Source organism: Dendropsophus ebraccatus, chromosome 5 (genome assembly GCF_027789765.1).
Source record: "Dendropsophus ebraccatus isolate aDenEbr1 chromosome 5, aDenEbr1.pat, whole genome shotgun sequence".
NCBI classification, from domain to species: Eukaryota; Metazoa; Chordata; class Amphibia; order Anura; family Hylidae; genus Dendropsophus; species Dendropsophus ebraccatus.
The window spans coordinates 24615791-24638084 of NC_091458.1; the positions used below are offsets into that span (position 1 = coordinate 24615791).

Below are 22294 nucleotides of genomic sequence, written 5' to 3' on the forward strand. Positions count from 1 at the left end.
AACCAGGTCTTTATCAACATGCTCCGAACGGCTTCAGTGACCAAGAGAGTAGAGTGGCCCCACTTGTTGGATGAACTAGTGGAGATCTATAACAATACCACTCATTGTTCCACTGGCTACTCCCCGTTCTACCTGATGTTCGGCCGCCAAGGCCAACTTCCTCAGGACCGTGCTCTTGGAGTCCAAGCTCCTGACACCTTCAACCCCCTACCTGAAACTGACTGGGTTCGGGAACATCAGAGGAGAATCCAGGATGCCCGGGAAATTGTTGACCGGAGGATGGGGGAGGCTCAGCAGCGCCAAGAGGATGCCTACAACCTAAGGGCGAATGCCACACCACTACAAGTGGGGGATAAAGTTTGGCTAAAGAAATATCATCGCTCTCACAAACTTGAAAGCCTTTGGGAGCCTGAGCCCTATGTCATCTCCTCTATCCCTTACCCAGAGACTGATGTGTATGAAGTCAAAAAGCCTGGGCTAGCCCCACAGACGGTGCATCGGAATAGGATAAAACGTTGCACTAAGGAGGACCTACAGGGCCTTACAGCACCGTGTCCGGTACCTGCATCCACGCCTCCGGCTCCCCCAGCAGCTCCAGCTAAACCTCTCTCTCTGGAAGAAATGTTCCAAGTTGAACCGTTCCTCATGGCCGTAGGCTATCCAGCATTCCCTGTACCCGTTCCAGCGGTTTTTCCACTTCCAATTGTGCCTCCAACGACTCCATCTCTACAACCAGACACTGGGGGTGATCTTCCACCGGTACCTGCACCAATCACTGTTGAAGAGGATCCTCCGCTGAGACGGTCTGAGCGCTCTACCAGAGGAATTCCTCCACTTCGCTACAGAGACCAGAGCCCTTAAACTGTTTTGTTGTCTAACTGTTTTGTTCTAGTTCCTGCAACGTTCAAGGTTCGTGCCTGGTCCTCCTGACCAAGTTCCCTGTACTAACCAGCCATGAGCTGATGGACACTTACAGTAACAAAAGGTTCTCTAGTGCCTGTCCCAGAGCCTTTTACATGGACGATGTCTAATTGCCTAAAAGAGACTCTACCTCACAGAGACACTTAACCCATTCCTTCCTAATGCACTTTCCTGTGATTGTGTGTTCCACACAGGGTATTATTGCACTTATTTCATTATTGCACTTATTCTACTATTGCATTCCAGTGTTATCGAAGTCTTTATATTTCCTCCTCTGAGTAAGCACAAGGTTACATAGATTGCCTCAGAGTAGAGCGCCTCTTTTGTAAAACAGTATATTTTTCCAGTGTCAAAGTCAGATAGCTCCTCCTCTGAGTAAGAGAAGTCAGTATATATATATACCTCAGAGAAAGTCCAGTTTATGTAGGAGTGTATTTTCTCATCCAGTCTCATTATTGTGTATTATTATCATATCTATAGCTGGAAAAATTTAGTTGAGCCAGTTCGTATGCAAATTTTCCTCAGATTTTCATGCAGATTTTTCTCAGATTTTCATTCAGATTCATGTGAGCCAGTTCTCCTCAAGACCTCGCAGTATTTGTTGTCTTTTGTGTTTCCCTTCCTTTTGTTTCCAGTATTTGTTTACCTCTGTCTTGTCCCAGCGCAGTAGTTATCACACATAGTCTTACCTAATATTCACACTGGTCCATACATATCGCACCTTGGATACCTTTTCGTGTGTTTGGCCTGTGGAGTGCTTGTGTGTGTGATTGAGTGGTATGAAAGGGAGCTCCCCATGTATGTTTGCTTTTATTATTTTGTTCTTTTCTCTTCCAGGTATCCAAGACACTACTCAGACACGCCAAGATAGTACACAGGTCTTCACGTTCTCCTCCAGTAGGGTAACAAATTTAACAGAAAACCTACTGTCTAACTGGCTGGAATATGGAGGGTCACCCGCCAGCAGTTAAGTTGTCCTGGCTTACACGTCAGATGGTTCACGCACTAGCTACCTGGTCGCCAGAGTACGTTAGGCACCCCTAGGTGAAGTCCTGCCACTAGGGTTTCTCATCCTCTCTCTCTCTCACCTGTGCCTTGGGCGTGGGAAACACACACCTCATCACACTCACTCTCATCATTCATTCCTGTTGTTTGATTGTCCAGTCTATTCATGTTTGCTGCCTTCTAGATTCGCCGAGGTCGGCTCAAATTTGCTAGGGAGGTATGCAGTGTCCCAGAACATGCAGACTACTACTCCTATTATGGCCATTTCTATTGCTGTGTCAATGCCTGTTCTGGTAAGTGTTTGCACTGCAACTGCTGCTGGTTTTCCCCTAGTATTCTCTGGTAATGTGCATTTTCATGTGTATTGTCATGTATTCCTGTGTATTATTACAGTGTACAGTGGTATGCAAGGCTGTTGATCACGTGACCTGTAACCATGGTTCCTCCAATGGCCGACTAGTTCTGGCCAGGAGCAACCATGTGACCTCCCACTTCCTCCTAACAAGTTAGTCTTCCCCCTGCTTCCAAGCAAGGAGGATGTGTGTCGTCCCTCTCCTGCCTCAGAGGAGTTGGGCTTCTTCTCTGCAGCTCCCACTTCACCACTAGAAGTGTGGATCAGATGCTCTGCAGTATTCAAGTCTTCGGCTGTATCTGCCTGCTCAAGTGACCGGATTCTTCTCTCTCATCTGGGTGTCATTCCGTTATCTCTCCTCATCGCTGCAAGGATTCACAGCAAGTATTATTCTCAAGCTAATCCACCCAGCAACGCTATTCCTCTCATACTCCTACTCCCATCATCCGGCACGTATTCTCACAGCCTATGCAGCACCACTCCTGCTTTATTTGTCAAAGCCTGCTATATACCCGGTTGCATCCGGACAGAACTGTTGCTACTAGTTACCTCATCTATAATAAAACCGCTGTTACTGAACCCTGGCATTGGTGTCCACTAACTGGTGCCCTGACTAAGTGCAGCGAAGAATCGCATGCCCATCATCACCCGCAGATTCCACAGACCGGCCCTACAGCTGCCCTCAGGCCTATACCGTGACAAGTATAACCCCTGCAGCTACCTCGGTCATTGCCCGCTCATAACACCAGCACTGCGGAAGTGGCCCCCAGGGGCCAGGGCATCGCACTTGCACTGACACAGTGGACTGTAAGGTGGAGATATAGGCACGCGTAGAGTCGTGGTCTTCTTCCAGGGTTCCCACCCGTAATGCAATATGCTGAATGTCCTTCCTCACCGCCGCAATCTCCACTTTAAAAGCATCTTTTACTTCAGTGATGAGGGATTGCAGGTCCCTTTTAGTGGGGAGTTGTGAGAGCAGGTCACGTACCTCCTGTGGGGAAGAGGGTCCCATAAGGGATGCTTCAGAGTCTGAGTCTGAGTGTCTGCCCCCATAAGAGCGCTGGGCAGCTGACCTGGTGGCTGTTTGTGAGGTTCTGACAGGGGCGGCCACATTGTCATCATTGGGTTTATTTTTGTCCTTTTTAGGTGGTTTCAAAGAGGCCATCATGAATGTAGAAATGAGCTGCTGGCCCTTTAAGAGTCTGGGGGGCCGTATGGAAGCAGCACCGGGGGGGATAGAAGGGGATGAAGAGTCCAGGGCACCGGTGTTTGTGTGTGCTGGATCAAAAGCCAGAGGGGAAGCAGCACCTCTTGCAGCAGGAGGTAGAGAAGGGGTAATGTGGGGCCGCCGCCGGAGTGAAGGTCCGGAAGGCAAGATGGCGCCTCAGTACAGAGAACCTGGGCTGCGGCCTGTTGCCTGCCTGCAGAGCCCTTTCCCCTGGGGGCTTATAGTATCCGGAGCAATCCGGTGTGTATTCTGCCCAGCAGGAGGGGATGGGAGCAGGTTATGGGACCCGTCCCCCTTGCTGTCAGGTCCGCAGCGTCAGGGGAGGCCGGCTATGGTGTTGGAGCCGGGGGGGGAGGGTGACTCACCAGGCCTGAGGCAGCGGCGTGCGAGGAGGCAAGATGGCGCCGCAGCACGTGGGGACCAGGGCTGCTGTTCTTCCGCCGGGTCCCGAGCCCGTTTTCCCAGGAGCGGCCGTCCCAGAGGCTGAGGTTCGGGTCAGGCTGCGTACCCGCTACTAAGAGGGATCGCTGGATCCGTGAGGACTGGGCCGCCAGAGGAAGATGGCCGCGGCTGCAGCACTCCGGCGGCGGCGTCCCACGTATCCCTCCGGGTGTCCGCTGGAGCAGCAGGAACCGGGCTCGCCGTCGGCCAGAGAAGACCGGAGGCTCCGCTCACCGTCCCCTGATCGGTCAGGGACAGTGGGGTAAGTTGTAGCTGGTCTGGGTCTGTTATATTAGCTGTGCGGCTCCGGAGCTCTCTCACTCTGCGACTGCTCCCATCCGCGGCTCGCCACGCCCCCCGTATCCTTTTTTTAGTCTGACGCAGTGCTCTCTGCTGCCACCTCTGTCCATGTCAGGAACAGTCCAGAGCAGGAGAGGTTTTCTATGGGGATTTGCTACTGCTCTGGACAGTTCCTGACACGGACAGAGATGGCAGCAGAGAGCATTGTGCAAGACTGGAAGATATACACAGCTTCCTGCAGGGTAAAAAGCAACTGATAAGTACGTGAAGAGGTTTTTGTTTTGTTTTTTTTAAATAAAATTAATTTACAACATTTACAATGCATAACCTTCTTGCACAAGTTAAATTGAAAATATTTTTTTCTCCAAATTACCCCTTAAAGGGGTTATCCAGCCTTAAAGTGACACTGTCACCCCCTTTGTGCATTCTGACATCTCTACACAGGTGTAAAGGGTAAATTTAGCGTTTTTCATACCTTATTTCATATCATACGTCATGGTGTTTGTTCAAGTAAAAAGTTTCCTTTTATCAACTGCAGATTGTATTAAGTGGGCGTGGCCTCACCGCATTAGCGCCACATAGCCTCGCCCACAAAGGCACCGTTGGTCCCGCCCCCTTGAGGCCCATCGGTTGGCCGACGTAAAGGGGGACCTTTCGACCAGCCTGTTCCAATGGCCAACGAGGGGGCGGGGCCAACGGTGGTGTTGTGGGCGGGGCTAAGTGGTGTTAATGCCACAAGGCCCCGCCCACTTAACGCAATTTGCAGTTGATAAAAGATGACTTTTTACTTGAACAAGCACCATGACGTATGATATAAAATAAGGTATGAAAAACGCTAAATTTACCCATTACACCTGTGTAGAGATGTCAGAATACAAAAAGGAGGAGACAGTGTCACTTTAAGCCCCTATTGCACGGGGAGACAGAGAGAAGCAAACCAGCACTGTCAACGCTCGCTTTTTCTTCTTTCCCCGCTCGCTGTTGGCGCTATTACACGCATCAGCAACGAGCAGTTGAGTAAAGTGGGAGGGTGCGGAAAGCTGCGGGGGGGCTGCCCAGGTGATGGCTTGATTAACAGGGCAGCCCATAGAGGATAGTGGCAGTCTGCTGCTCCTGCCAGTCCTATTCCATGGAACAACAGCAGCAGATCGCTGCTATCCTGGTCATTTGTCTTTCAACATGTTGAAAGACAAACGACAGTAACGATCAGCCGACATCATTCATGTTGGCTGATCATTGGCTTCTATTACACAAGACTATTATTGGCGGTAACGGCCTGTATCGGCCGATAATCGTTTCATATAATAGGGCCTTTAGAAAAACTTGCCCAATTTCTTCCAGAGACAACAACACTCTTGTCTCCAGTTCTGGTGTGGTTTGTAATTAGGCTTCCTTCCTTTCAATGAAACTTACCAAACTCCACCCAAACTGGAGACAAGAGTCATGTTGTCTCTAGAAGATAGTGGCCATGTAGCACCTACATAATTTTTTAAGTGTCTTAGGAATTTTATGGGTAAAGGACATAATAAAAATGGTTAATAAAGAAAACAGCCTTAAATGGATTGTCCTACCCAGGGCAATTTCTACGTAATTTGGCCAACAGGGTTAGATCTCAAAATATCGGGCGTCGGGACCCTCTGAAAAAGACATCTTTGAACCGGATAGTTTTCAGATATTGGTGCCCTTAAACTTTCAACCTGATGTTTTGCCAGTCTTTCCATACTGAGATGTGATGGGGGGAGAAGTATACCTCAACACACTCATCAACATGGGTGACAGACACCCCTACCAGAAGCACCATAAATTATTCCCTAAAAAGTCTAATATATAGGAATGGTGCCTAATCCTTGAATGATACATTCATTTTTCTGGAAAGAAGACTGTAAGTATCCTACTGTAATGCACAGCTATTCTGGGAAACCATGGGAAGTCTGCTAAACCCAGTGCAGGGACCTGGGACCTCGTACTACCCTAGCAAGACGGGTACCCCAACACTATAGGGTATAAGACAGTCAGATCAAAAAGAGATTTATATGTGAGTACAAGTACTTCTTCTTCTTGTATCCTCAACTACGCTATCCCGGCAGAGTACACAGCTTCATTGGACTGGGCCCTCAAGATGCTCCACTACTCCACTATTCTTCTTGTAACCGCACCTACACACCAGGTTACACTTGGGTTATCCGAACCTTGGGCGTGGGGGCCTGTTTATCCATGGGTGGGTTCCAATGCCATGCCAGGCTACCGTGACAAGTGCCCAAGTGACCCTACACCCACAGGGTTGCCACAACACCGCACAAGCTCCCCGGCATATGGCAACATGACTTGAAATACCTACCGATGACATCTTAAAAGTATTTATTTTACTAATTCTTTAAAAACCCTAATAGAATCTGTAGTTAAATTCTTCCCCTTTCGCATAGATATTTGTTCCCTGCTCATTTCAGAGCTCGTTCCGTAGGAGATAGAGAAACCCTTTGTTTAATGTAATCCGAAGGTCGAAGAATTGCAGCGTCTGCACCCATGCCAACCAAATATTATTTAGAAATTCCAAAGATGACATCATGTATCTCGCACAATCCTGGCAGAGGGAAAAGAGCCTGCGGAACATTATCGACACATCAGTCCCTGGAGGTCAGAAATTCGGGTTATGTTATGGAAAGGAGCCAATGCACGTCACATGGAGAACCCTACAGGGTTACATCAGCGGTACCGCGGAGCACAGAGGCTGAAATCAGAAAAAGTGACACCCCCCCCCCCCGGCCCACCTTTACAGAAGTGCCACTAAGAGCCTTGATCCAATGCTATAACATCTGCCCTGTGCAGTGAACACCCTGACTGAGTCACGCCGTAATTCCTCGCAGCAATCCAAAGGTTCTGGAACACATTTTTATGGAATACCTCAGAGTTAATTATTGTTCCCTAGGATCGGGTGGAGACCTGAGATAAATTGCTCCAGGTTACACGAGAACTCGAAAAGAAAAGCAAGTTAATATCATTTCGGGGGGGGGGGGGGGGGAGTTAAAAAAGAAGAGCCAAGTTGGGAAAAGTTCAAGCAGAATACATACTCTATATACTCTACATCAGGGATGGGGAACCCTCGGCCCTCCAGCTGTCCAGGCATGATGGGAATTGTAGTTTTGCAACAGCTGGAAGACTGAAGGATCCCGATCCCTGCTCTACATGGTGTAAGAGTAGTTTGATGTCTCATTACTTTACATGGATATCTAATTACAAAGTGATTGAGGTTGGTCAAAAAGACACAAAACTTTTTGGTGAGGTTTGATGCTATGGGTGGTATAAGTTCCAATCCATCTTAAAGATGTTTGAAGGTATTCAGGTGAAGGCTCTATGAAGAATTAAACGACGTTTGTATCAAAGATCCACCTTATGAGGACCAAGCCATCCTTGTTCCAATCTGCTTTGCAAGTAGGTGGGAAAAACCTTAAGGTCCCCATACATTTTATACATACGTCAACCAAACCCGCCGCTCTCCTGTTAGTTTAGGGTTTATGGGAACCTGCCAGGACCCCACCGACAGATGATGTGAGGGGGTCGGACATAATGGAAAATCGCTGTCTTACCCCTTTGTTCTCAGAGAGATAAGTCGCTGCCAGAGCTGTCTGGATGTGACTTACTTCTCCCCATGGAGAACTCATGTGTATCAGGAGGACGGGAGAAATAACTATGGTGTGTGGCCACCATGAAGATAACCCTTCAATCATTCTTTCTTCTCCGCCACAACTTGCATAGACAACCATAGACATTGACAGAAGGTGGTGGATGATTGACCAGCCATTGAACAAAGTACCGTCTGGTGAGCACTCGTTTTGTAAACCGTACTGTGCACATTTTAAGGTGTCTATTAGAGATGAGCGAACCGGGTCCAGGTTCGAGACAATCCGAACCCGAACTTTCGGCATTTGATAAGCAGTGGCTTATCTAAGGTCGTCTGGAAAACATGGATACAGCCAATGACTATATCCATGATTTCCACATAGCCTTAGGGCTTTATCCAAGTTCAGCAGCCACCGCTAATCAAATGCCGAAAGTTCGGGTTCGGATCGACTCGAGCATGCTTGAGGTTCGCTCATCTCTAGTGTCTATACACCTGCCGAATGATTGTTAGACCAACAGTTATCTCTTCCGTCCACCCCATACTCATGAATGTTTAGCATGGCCGAATGTTTATGTATTCCCTATGGGTAGAGGAAGGGTAAACCACTTCCAAACTGCTCTGGCACCAGCTTAACCCTCCGAGAACAAAGGGGCCGGGCAGTAAGAATCCATTCTATCCAACTCCTATCTCCACCAACTCTATCTGTCAAGGGAAACTTGAGAAAGCCCCATATGACATACTAGGAGCAGTATTATAGTAGTTATATTCTTGTATATAGGAGCAGTATTATATTAGTTATATTCCTGTATATAGGAGCAGTATTATAGTAGTTATATTCCTGTATATAGGGGCAGTATTATAGTAGTTATATTCTTGTATATATGAGCAGTATTATAGTAGTTATATTCCTGTATATAGGAGCAGTATTATAGTAGATATATTCTTGTATATAGGAGCAGTATTATAGTAGTTATATTCTTGTATATAGGAGCAGTATTATAGTAGTTATATTCTTGTATATAGGGGCAGTATTATAGTAGTTATATTCTTGTATATAGGAGCAGTATTATAGTAGTTTTATTCTTATATAAAGGGGCAGTATTATAGTAGTTATATTCTTGTATATAGGAGCAGTATTATAGTAGTTATATTCTTGTATATAGGAGCAGTATTATAGTAGTTATATTCCTGTATATAGGGATAAGTATTACATTAGTTATATTCCTGTATATAGGGACAGTATTATAGTAGTTATATTCTTGTATATAGGAGCAGTATTATAGTAGTTATATTCTTGTATATAGGTGCAGTATTATAGTAGTTATATCCTTGTATATAGGGGGCAGTATTATAGTAGTTATATTCTTGTATATAGGAACATCATTATAGTATGTATATTCTTGTATATAGGAGCAGTATTATAGTAGTTATATTCTTGTATATACGAGGCAGTATTATAGTAGTTATATTCTTGTATATAGGGGGCAGTATTATAAAACGTATATTCTTGTATATTGGAGCAGTATTATAGTAGTTATATTCTTGTATATAGGAGCAGTATTATAGTAGTTATATTCTTGTATATAGGAGCAGTATTATAGTAGTTATATTCCTGTATATAGGAGCAGTATTATAGTAGTTATATTCTTGTATAGTGGAGCAGTATTATAGTAGTTATATTCTTGTATATAGGAGCAGTATTATAGTAGTTATATTCTTGTATATAGGGGCAGTATTACAGTAGTTATATTCTTGTATATAGGAGGCAGTATTATAGTAGTTATATTCTTGTATAGTGGAGCAGTATTATAGTAGTTATATTCTTGTATATAGGAGCAGTATTATAGTAGTTATATTCTTGTATATACGAGGCAGTATTATAGTAGTTATATTCTTGTATAGTGGAGCAGTATTATAGTATTTATATTCTTGTATATAGGAGCAGTATTATAGTAGTTATATTCTTGTATATAGGTGCAGTATATAGTAGGCAGTATTATAGTTCCAAGAAATCTCCTAAATGCCTTACCAGGATTTATGGGATTTTAGGATGGAGGTTATATATCATGACTCCAGTGTCACCCAGCAATTGCCTATACAGTACATTCCTTTCTGATTCAGATAATTTCCATCTGTATTTGACTTGGGACCCTGAAACATTCAGCACAGATTATCCACGATCACCAGAGACGTATATTTTACAAGTATTTTGCAGCAGCCTTGAGCTGTTTAAGTAAATTATTGCAAACATTTGGGTCTTTTCCATTTCGGTGCAAATATTTGTCGTCAGCTCGCTGAGCCTCGGCTCTTCCCAGGCGAGAGTTTGATCTTGTAATCTGAAAGAAACACTCTTATTTCCAGCACTTTCTTAATATTAAGTGAAGCAGCTGAACTGGAGTGGGCGGCTGATACAGGAAACTGATACTTTTCTGCGCTTTATAATAGGCGCAGATAATTAATACATAGAGGAGAGAGAGCGGGGGAAAAAACTTACTCTTTTCTTAATTTACAAAACCAATCTGCCTCCTTTAAAAAATATATTTTTTCGAGTTGGTCAACCTCCTATAAGGTCTTTGGGCTGGTTGTTATTGCTATTGCTGTTTCAATGTAAGTGGTTCTGTATTAGGGACTTTGACTCCGCCATGTGGCCACTTAGTGATCAGGGACCAAACTCTAGGTACACAAGGGTTGGGCCCTGCACACTATTGCATGTAGTTGTGGTAGTCAGGAAAAATGTGCGTGTAAAATAGTAGTGGCTTAGCAGTCATGGCTGTGTCCGACATATATTGAAAGGTGACTATGATATACACCAAGGTAAGTAAGGGGTAGCCTCCAAAGAGAAGTGGCACTTCTAGATAAAGGGGTACTCCAGTGAGGGTAAAAAAATCTTTCAAATCAACTGGTGTCAGGAAGTTATACAGATTTGTAGTTTACTTCTAGTTTAAAATCTCAAGTCTTCCAGTACTTATCAGCTGCGGTTTGTTCTGCAGGAAGTGGTGTTTTGTTTCCAGTCTGACACAGTGCTCTCTGCTGCCACCTCTGTCCATGTCAGGAACTGTCCAGAGCAGCAGTAAATCCCCATAGAAAACCTCTCCTGCTCTTGACAGTTTCTGTCACGGACAGAGGTGGGAGCATAGGGCACTGTGTCAGACTGGAGAGACTACACCACTTCCTGCAGGACATACAGCAGCTGATAAGTACTAGGAGACTGGATATTTGTAAATACAAATAAATTACAAATCTATATAACTTTTTGACACCTGTTGATTTTAAAGAAAAAAAAATTCACCGGAGTACCCCTTTAATTTTCCATTGTCCTGTTTGTAAGGGAATGGTGACCCTTGAACTCACACTCAGGGGGAAATTGGGGCAGGATTGCAACCATCAGTGCACTGATGTACCCTGGCCGGCCCTTCAAATGAATATTGGGGCATCGCTCTACAGTGACGTCACTCCGGCGCTCATGACTGCAGATGGATATTCATTAGAAGGAACTGGCCGGCTGGGGCAGATTAGCGCAGTGGGAGGTAGCCCCGCCCCTAGTACAACAAATTGCCTCATTAGCATAATAATTAAAGTACACAAAACTGCAACAAGGATGAAGGGAAAAAAATTACCAGCTCCCTGGCTCCTCCCTCTTTCTAGCCCCACCCTGAGTGATGTCACCATCTCTGACCAGCCCCTCTAGCCTACATTGCTATCTTTCTGTCACATACACAGATACATATATATTGTTATAGGGACATTTACAGAGAGTGCGGTGTGAACACAACATGCTGCCTTAGGTGAATAAAGCAACAGGTGCTGCAACCTCAATATAAAATAATCTGCAGTGAAATGCAATATGAAACTGGCAGGAGTGCTGTGGGAGTGGAATAGTCAGGGTGGGAGGACGGTGATGAAAAGCTGAGGGAAAGCAATGCATTCTGGGAATTATAGTACTGAGTAACTGCTCAACCAGGAAGTACAGAACTAAGATTTTACAGTGGATTTTTAGTGGTTTCAAAATTAAGCAACAGGTAAGCAACGCTATACACTTCTGTGGAATGTTTATATATATTTTTTCTGATGTCGGAATTCCCCTTTAATCCGGAGAACGTGCTTTTGACAAATCTGAGACAGAAAAACACATGGAATTACAGCAAAATGTATCCAATGTGAACACATGCCTAGGAGGAGAGATAGCCAAACACAACAAACCTCCCCTATTAGCCGTAGCACGTTAAAGGGGTAGTGTGGCGGTAAAGAATTATTGACAGAATAACACACATTACAAAGTTATACAACTTTGTAATGTATGTTATGTCTGTGAATGGCCCCCTTCCCCCTGTCCCACCACCCCCACTTGTGTACCCGGAAGTGTGGTGCGCTATACATACCTGTCACGTGCCGACTCGTCTCCGATCTTCAGTCAGCAACGTCGTCTTCGGACGGCCGGGCCGAATCCCTCCGAGCGTCCTTAGTGCCAGCTGCCCTCTACAGCGTCATCAAATGCTCAGCCACGATTGGCTGAGCACAGTTTGGCTCAGCCAATCGCGGCTGAGCAGCTGATGACGCTGAAGAGGGCGGCGGGCACTCAGGATGCTCGGAGGGATTCGGCCCGGCCATCCGAAGATGACATCGCTGACTGAAGATCGGAGACGAGTCGGCACATGGTGTAAAGTGATACTGGCTCAGTTGCCCCTAGCAACCAATCAGATTCCACCTTTCATTTTCCAAAGAGTCTCTGAGGAATGAAAGGTGGAATCTGATTGGTTGCTAGGGGCAACTGAGCCAGTTTCACCTTACACCAGGTTTGATAAATCTCCCCCCTTAACTTCATCCAATAGAGGAGAATTTGGTGGCGCACAATGGTGTGATCCTCGCAGGCAGAGAGTATTGTATTGCATTATGTTTACATTTCTAAACCACCGATGTACAAAACGTAAATGAGATAAAGCCGTCTCTTTCTTCAAGATAACGGCAAGAAGACTGCGCATTGAATTTGGCATAATACAGAAAAGCAGAACGGAAGGCTTTTGTCTGCTGGTAGGGCTTTGGAATTCTAAGACGTCTTATGATGTGTATACAACCATTCTATAGACTTACATGAGGGCTGCATAAAGTATACATATCAGGATGTGTTTTGTCATAAATCAATAAGCATGTAAAAACATGACCCTTTGTACAATGGCTTACCTTGAAGAAGTAACATATTCCTCACAATGAAGCAGGCCGTAAGTCTCCTGCCTGCAAGGTCTCTGTTAAAGGGGTTGTCCAGTGAAAATCCTTTTCTTTCAAATCAACTGGATTCAGATTTGTAATTTACTTCTATTTAAAAAAAACTCAAGTCTTCCCATACTTACCAGCTGCTGTATGTCCTGCAGGAAGTGGTGTATTATTTCCAGTCTGAAACACTGCTCTCTGCTGCCACCTCTAACCATGTCAGGAACTGTCCAGAGCAGTAGAGGTTTTCTATGGGGATTTGTTGCTGCTCTGAACAGTTCCTGACATGGATAGAGGTGGCAACAGAGAGCACTGTGTCAGACTGGAACGAATACACCACTTTCTGCAGGACATACAGCAGCTGATAAATACTAGAAGACTTGAGATTTTTAAATAGAAGTATATTTCAAATCTATATAACTTTCTGAAACCAGTTGATTTGAAAGAAACAATTTTAAGCCAAAAATACATCTAGTATAAAACCCTAAATAGAAGAAAGGAAGAAGGCGAGAGGAGGGGGAGGGAGCTGCAGCTGCAGTAACCCCTTCTCAGTCTAATGAGATTGCATGCTGTGAGAGAGGAGAGAGTGCACATTTCTAGTGCATTACCTATCTTTCCATCTTTCTACTTAGTTTTTGGTCTTCTCTAGGTATTCTTCACACAGTATTTCCTCATCTCCTGTAAGGCTCCTTTCACACTTTGTTCATTTACTGTACGATCCCATACCACAAGGTCTGTATGTACTTTGGTGCTGATTCCCTTTAAGGTCACCAACGTTGATGTCATAGTGTATATAGCAGATCCACTGTTCTTCTCACATACTTCCAGGTTGTCACATCAACAGTGGGGTGCACTTGGTAGTAGTCCCCCAGGGTACACCATTCATGGCATGTATGGTATTTAAAAAGTGGGATGCCCTTGGTTCTATGGGGGCAGCAATACAATCAGATATGCTGATGCAATGAACATAACAGTCGTTTACTTAGAAAACCTTAGGGGTAAATCTTCCACTGGAAGAACACTCTCTTTAAGGTTTTACAGCAGTTTGGATGATGGAATGAGAAGGTACCCTTAGGCACAGTTTATTAGAATATGTATCGGGTCTGAGAAAGCCTAAAGGGGAACTCCAGGTAGGAAAGATTTAACCCTGTTCAATCCCCCACCCATTATCTAAGCTTGTGTGTAATAGGTTTCTATTAAGGGTAGCTTCACACGTACCGACTCGCAGCGTTAATAACGCTGCGAGTCGGCTAGGTCCTGGCAGATCACTTTCATTACATACACCGAGCGGTCTGAACGACCGCTGCTTGTATGTAATTCTGCCGGCCGCTTAACCCCTTCAGCTGCGCCCGGCGCCCGCTCTGTATACATTACCTGTCCGCGCTGCACGGGGTCCTGGCGTACTGCTCTCCCGCCCGGCAAATCAGTGGCTGCGGCAGGGCAACACACTGATTGGCCGGGTGGGAGAGCAGTACGCCGGGACCCCGTGCAGCGCGGACAGGTAATGTATACAGAGCGGGCGCCAGGCGCAGCTGAAGGGGTTGAGCTGCCGGCAAAATTACATACACGCAGCGGTCGTTCAGACCGCTCGGTGTATGTAATGAAAGGGATCTGCCAGGACCTAGCCGACTCGCAGCGTTATTAACGCTGCGAGTCGGTACGTGTGAAGCTACCCTAAAAGAACTGAACTGTTTGTCTACCGCACATCCTGACTCACCCTGAAGCTTCTGAAAATCCTCACTGCCTGCTCCACTCCTATGTCCTCCCCCTCCCTTCTGAGACAGAGGTCACATGATCTCTGTCCCTTCTGTTGCCAAGCAAGCTGTAACACCTTATCTGTAACCCCGCCCACCACTGACTTCACACAGTGATCAGCTGGTCAAGGGCGGAGACAAAACAGCCTCTCCTGAGTAGTATAGGGAAAAGGAGAATCTGTTGTTTCATCTCTCACTCTGTCTCGGGGCGGAGCCTAGATGCCAATTATGTCATAGTGAGGATGTAGGCTAGGCTAAGTGGCACAGTGGATGTGAAGCCCCGCCCAAGTGGCACAAACCATCAACAATAAAAAAAAAGCATTTTTCACTGGACCAAGCACCAAGAAATCTATAATGAAGTAAGATATGAAAACTGCAGAATTTAGGCTTTACAGCTGTGTAGAGAAGTCCTCATACAGAAAGGAGGTGACAATATTACCTTTAAGGTGCAGTGTCCTCTGCAGCATGCAGGACTTCATGAAATATGATCCCTAATCTCTGGGCTCGGCTTGAAGCCCTTGCAGGTCCCAGATAAGCTTAGAGGCACCTATACACACCTCTCTTCATGGTTTCTGTATACTCTTCCACTTCTCTGTAAATCCTCTTGTTATCCTGTCAGACAGGTCTTTGGATTAGTCCGAGTGTTATGAAGGAGGACAGACACTCTCTCATTCGGCTTGAAACCCATTCTCTCCTGGGAGGGGAAGGTTCGCCTTGAAAGTTGCTCCTAGACACACTAGAACTTTCTACAATGTTAGGACTATACAGTAGAGCCCTGTGTGAGATGGGAACTTACCTCATTACCAACTTACAAATCCACCACCAGATGGCAGCATAATTCATTATCATACAGCATGACCACATGATCTATGTATAACATGGACCATTTCAATCCCCCCTCCTGTTTTGTAGGATCTACCACCAACCATCTCATGGCTATGGGTAAAAATGTTACTTCCCAGCTTGCTGCCTTTTCTGTCCTTGTGCAGGAGTCTCCATTGTAAGTCCATAGAAATCATCTCCTGCAGTGTCATGGAGAGTGAAGAGCTTAGCTAAGTGCTTCTCCTGGTTCTAAAAATCCGTGACCACGAACGGTCAAAACCAAAGGAACCTGTATCATCTGCTAAACCAGACAGGATACTGTTTGGAGCTGCTTAATGGAACTAACAGTAGTTCCAGTTGTAGTTTTACAATAGCTGGCTCTGTAAGAATCAGTGGTTTACATTGTTCTACTGAACTGTATAAATCTGTGTGCAGCTAGTGTAATTAGGTCACATTAGGTCTACACAGTACTTTGTGTTGTATTGTAATTGTCAGTTCTCTTACAGTAGTGGACAGTGTTCACCAGTAGGGGGCAGCAGAGATAAATCAGCACTGCAGCTTTATGGTACTTTTATTGCTTAGATTGTTCATTCCCTTTAAATCCTTCTCTTGCTATGTAATGCCTGTTCCATCTCAGTTCACTACTCACAGCGATTCTCCAACTTTTGCAGAACTGTAACTCTCAGCGTGTTCTGACAGCCTGCAGGTAGGAGTTGTATTTCTTAAAAGCTATCCGCACACTTGGATTCGGATTAATAAGAGCGTGCTCGAGGTTCGCTCATCTCTATTTATTATGTTCGTTATTTGCGCTGTGGTTGGCAGTCGTTCTCTTTATGGCCGTGCCGTTGTGCTTTGTGAAACTGGCTGCAACCACTAAAAACTAACCAATAAGCATGTTGTAACAGAGATCTTTTTCTGTAACCACAAAGCTCTGGTGCCTCTCATTCTTAAAGGGCATGTGTCATCAGAAAATGACCTTTTGTTTAAATTAGGTTTTTAAGTTAAGTATATTTTTTGTTTATTTTTAATTTTCTATTGTAAACTATAGGGGAGATTTATCAAACTGGTGTAAAGTAGAATTGTTTTAGTTGCCCCTAGCAACCAATCAGATTCCACCTTTCATTCCTCACAGACTCTTTGGAAAATGAAAGATGGAATCTGATTGGTTGCTAGGGGCAACTGAGCCAGTTTCACTTTACACCAGTTTGATAAATCTCCCCCTATATCTTCTAAAATCATCCTGTTTTTTTTTTTTTTTATCTGGCCACTAGGCCTAAAATTAAGCCAAGACTTTCTGTTTTGTTTGTGATAAGAATTAGGCTGCTGGAAAGTGATCTGTACAACATTTGAGTGAAAGGTGAAAAGAGTAGATAGCAAAGACAATAGCAGCTCATTCTCCCCCTCCCTATGGAATAACCTGTGAAGGTAACAGAGGTCACAGAGCATGCTTACCAATGTGTCCCATCAGGGCCGGCTCCAGCTTTTTGTGGGCCCTTGGGCGACAGAGCCTCGGCGGGCCCCTTTGAGGAGCAAATCATGGAGAGACAGGCGAGGAAAGATTTGCAGCAGAAGAAACATGCGGCTGCTGCATATCTTTCTCCTCCTGTATCTCCTGATCTCTGCAGTAGTCAGGACTCTAGAGGAGTCAGACCCAGTCACAGGATTATATATATATATATCATGCTGGTGCTGCTAGTTCTCTAGTATACAGCTCCTTCTGTGTGTGTGTGTGTATATACATACACACACACAGAGCAGGAGCTGTATACTAGAGAACTAGCAGCACCAGCATTATATATATATATATATATATATTTATAATATGAACATGGTGAGACCTCTAGTTCTCCTATATACAGGCCCTGCAGTGATATACAGTGTGTGTGTGTATATATATATATATATATATATATATATATATATATATATATACACACACACACACTGTATATCACTGCAGGGCCTGAATATAGGAGAACTAGAGGTCTCACCATGTTCATATGATAGATAGGAGATAGGGAAATAGATAGATAGATAGATAGATAGATAGATAGATAGATAGATAGGAGATAGATAGATAGATAGATAGATAGATACAGATATCTAGTTGTTTTGTGTATAGAGGTCCTGCTGTAATATATATATATATATATATATATATATATCCTGCTGTAATAGATATAGATATATTACAGCAGGACCTCTATACACAAAACAAGTAGAAGAACCAGCACATACAGGACACTTAGTTTGCAGAGCCTACCTGCTGCCCTCTATCAGGTCATGTGTCCGATCACATGACCCGTGACATCATCAAAGGTCCTTCAGACTCAAAGGTCCTCTTTCCTACTCGGCTGTAGGGAAGATTTGTGATGGAAGACAGGTGCTCGGGGGCCCCAGTATGGATCGGCGGGCCCCTAACTGTCACATGCGGCCTCTAGGGGCCCAGTCCCCTTTGTTACTACACTTTTTTTTCTTTTTTACTAACAAAAAAAATGTAGTAAGAAACGGGAGTGGGCCCCTAGAGGAGCTGGGGGCCCCGGCATTTGCCCTACTTAGCCGGGTGCTGACGCCGGCCCTGTGTCCCATACAGAACAAAGTCCAGAGATGTTCATTGTCTCTCTGTCCATTAGGCTTGCTGTAAAGCATGTCACTAAATGCAGTAAAACTAGATCAGGCAAGATGGCTGCCCCTTTAAAAAAAATGGACTACACATAAGATGAAGAAAACAATTACAATAAAAAAATAGAAAAAGATTAGGGAAAAAAGATATTCCAGTATCTGAATGTAATCAGTAAAAAAAAAAATCTATAAGATTCATTCCCTTTAATACATCTGACGTCACTACCCTGAATCCAGGTGAAAACGCCATGAGCCACGCTCAATCACAGGAGCCCCTACCTCATACAGCAGAGGCCGCGACATTACACAGATAGGAAATCCCAGAAATCCCACTAATGCTGTATTACACCTTGACCAGACAAAAGCTCTGCTAAAAATAACCAAGACGCGTCATCACATAGTTGCGCTATAAAGCTGGGTTCACACTATGTATATTTGAGGCTGTATTTGTGAGGCTGTATAGCAACCAAAACCAGGAGTGGATTGAAAACACAGAAAGGCTATGTTCACATAATGTTGTAATTGAGTGGATGGCCGTCATTTAATGGCAAATTTTTGCTGTTATTTTAAAACAACGGCTGTTATATTGAAATAATGGCAGTTATTTACCGTTATATGACGGCCATCCACTCAATTTCAACATTGTGTGAACAGAGCCTTTCTGTGTTTTCAATCCACTCCTGGTTTTGGTTGCTATGAGGACCTGACTTGAGGACCAAATACTGCCTCAAATATACATAGTGTGAACCCAGCTTTATAAAGATGCGACGCGAGACACATGATAGGCCATAGTGGTGTCTGACCGGGGGCCTAATATTAAGACCATCTGGTCTGTAGCAAGACAACATAAGGACCAGATACCACAGCAAAACCATGAGCCACGCTCAATCACAGGAGCCCCTACCTCATACAGCAGAGGCCGCGACATTACACAGATGGGAAATCCCAGAAATCCCACTAATGCTGTATTACACCTTGACCAGACAAAAGCTCTGCTAAAAATAACCAAGACGCGTCATCACATAGTTGCGCTATAGAGATGCGACGCGAGACACATGATAGGCCATAGTGGTGTCTGACCGGGGGCCTAATATTAAGACCATCTGGTCTGTAGCAAGACAACATGAGGACCAGATACCACAGCAAAACCATAAAAAGTGACCTAACACAACGGGAATAAGTAGATTCTAGGGAATGACACCCCGTTTACTAATAGGTTAAAAAAAACAAAACTTTTTAATGCTTTGATATTGAGGCTGTAAATTATTTATTTTGATATTTTGTATTTTATGTTGTTTTCTTATTCCTATTAGATTTTCAAAAGGCATTTCCCCATGTATGAACATCTTGCCAGATGTCTTTGGTAAGATAAATGTCTACAAAGCAGAAGCCTGGTGCTATAGGTCACGGTCAGCTTGTGCTGTACCTGGAGAAGTAACAATATCACTGTCATAATTACTTTAAGTAATTGGGGTCATTTGGTTCGTCCCTCCACAGTGTCCTCTCATTATTCTCTGAACGTACAGAAGAACCTACAAGGCATCACCGGAGGACACAACAAACATTGCCAGAAGAGACTACAAAGATGACGCTTGGCTTTGAAAGTTGAAAATATTTTTGGTAGTCTGCTGGGGTAGAGTGAGTACCTGATAGTCTAGCCCTAATATAACTAATGTGTTATATAATATATGAGGCAACAATTTCAGAATCAGTATAGCCGTCTTCCATATCACCCAAGGAAGGCGGGCCTGGTCTTTGTTTCCTCCTCTGCACACTTTTCTTTACTCTTGAGTCAATTCCCCATACTCTTATTTGCCAAAGCAGTTAGTTCTTCTAGACAGGGTGTGTCTACATCCTAATTCAATTGGGGTGGCCCTATATCCAATGGCCTCATAGTAGCTGATGTAATGAAATTAAGTGGTCCCTAGACTGCAGAACTAAACTGGGCTTCTGTAGTGTCCCAGCACAGGTGTGCCACTATGTTTCTTATGCACCTGGGCAAAGTAACTCACTCAGGTTCTCACAGTGGGATGGAGAACTGTATTGTTTGTTTTCCCCCACTAGGTGTCGTTGTTGTATGCTTTGTATGTATTATATTGAGCACAGCTGAAGGATGCATTGGGTTAATTGTTTAATGTCACATGTTTGCTCTTCTCATAAGTGCAGGTATGTTTTCCTCCTTTTATCTACCCTATCACTTCTACTCTCTCTCTCTCTCTCTCTCTCTCACACACACACACAAACACACACACACAGCCCCACCAATCCCTCACTAGCTAAGGGAGCCCTATAAAAAGAGGTAGTTCCTGGTGGGTGGATCTTAGTAAGGAGTGTTGGAGAGAGCAAGACAAAGAGACAAAGAGATTTCTTCTTATGCAAGTAACCACCATGCAGTGCTTGACCCCTCAGGAGGGAGAACGTCCTCTGAGGCAAACCGTCTCCATGTCAGGAATACCTTCTACACTACACAGGGCAGTATACCTGAGGCTAGGTACTTAGCCCAGTAGGACAAATCAGCAGTTAAGTCTACGTATCCTACTGCACCGCATGGCTATTCCGGGAAACCTTGGAAAGTCTGCTCAACCCAGCACAGGGACCTGGGACCTCGCACTACCCTAGCAGGACGGGTATCCCGACACAATAGGGCATAAGCCGGTCAGATCAAAGGTATCTATACGTGAGTACGAGTATCTTCTTCTTCTGTACTTCTACCTTCTACTATGCTATCCCTGCAGAGTATACTGCTACATTGGGCAGGGCCCTCAAGATGTTTCTCTGCTCTACCTTACTGTCACAACTTCTCTCACTACCTTCTGCCTGCACCTGCAGTTACCAAAAGTATATTATCCTGTATTGTACTAAAGTAAACCAAGTTATCCTAGTTAAGCCATTGGACTCAGGTCAATTATTTCTTGCACCCGCACCTACACACCAATTCATACTTGGGTTATCCAAACCTCAAACGCAGGGGGTGGGTTACAACACCACTTCTGGCCAGCGTGACAAGTGCCCAAGTGAGCTTACACCCACGCAGAAGCCACAACACCGCACACGCCACCCCTGGCTCCCATCATCTACAATGTACCACTTATAATACTAGTGTCTTCTGTTGTAAAACAGGTCCATTGGAACCCCTTTGGACCAAGGCCCAGATAGGACTGTCACTTCTGCACCTTCTATAGCCATGTCCTAGGAATAAAGCGAAGCAAAGCTGCATAATAAATCATTGTCTCATTTGTTGGTGTGGGTGGTGTGGTCCTTGAGCTCTATAGGACAGGCATCACTACACACACCATCGTCACAGGCACCAATGCAATCACGTCTGACGTTCCATTCCAGATCTTCAGCTCATACATTTTCCTTCTGGCACCTCCACTGAAATAAACTGATGAAAACCTTGGGAAAACACAGATTGCATTTCTCCTTCCAGGAACTTGCTGTATATTCCTATCTCCGCTCCTCCACATTAAAGGTGTTTATTACAAGGTTGGATTCCTTCTGGGAATCCTGATGGATTAACACTTTGATCACACTCTTGTCCTGTTATTAACAAAAATAAAATTATGCATTGTGGTGCAGTGTCCCAGCACATAGGTTCTTTCTTTCTAAAGGTATTCTGCTAGTCTAGTGCTGGAAAGGTTTAATGGACACTGCAAAAAGCTCATCTCCTGTTATTCCCCAGTGGTCTAGCGTCACGTGATTCCCATCGATAGCCATCGAGCTTTTGGCTGGGGTTTTAATGAGTCCCTCCCTAGTCTTTCAGGGAGAAGGTCGCTTTCTCTCTGGTCCTGTGAAGAGAAGGTCTTGTACCGCCAGCCTCGTGGTGCCGACGCTTCGCTACCACCCCTCTGTCAGATAACCCTAAACTCGTTTCGGTCCAGTCCAGACCTGGCGTATTCGTCAAGATTCCTGTCTATTCTAAGATCTGGGTTCATCTTCCAAGTATTCATATTCTCCTCATTGCTAACTCCAAGTATTATCCTCATCATTACTCTACCCAGCATCATTATCTCAAGGGAACTACT

General features: G+C 44.7%; 1 long non-coding RNA gene across 1 annotated transcript in view; it reads left to right on the forward strand.

The window, feature by feature from the left end:
• LOC138792356 (uncharacterized) overlaps positions 1–21132 on the forward strand; it is an 80348-nt gene extending 59216 nt beyond the window's left edge. The window contains exon 3 of the long non-coding RNA XR_011363132.1: positions 19583–21132. This is a non-coding gene — a long non-coding RNA (uncharacterized lncRNA). The remainder of the gene's footprint in view (positions 1–19582) is intronic.
• The last annotated feature ends 1162 nt before the right edge of the window (positions 21133–22294 follow it).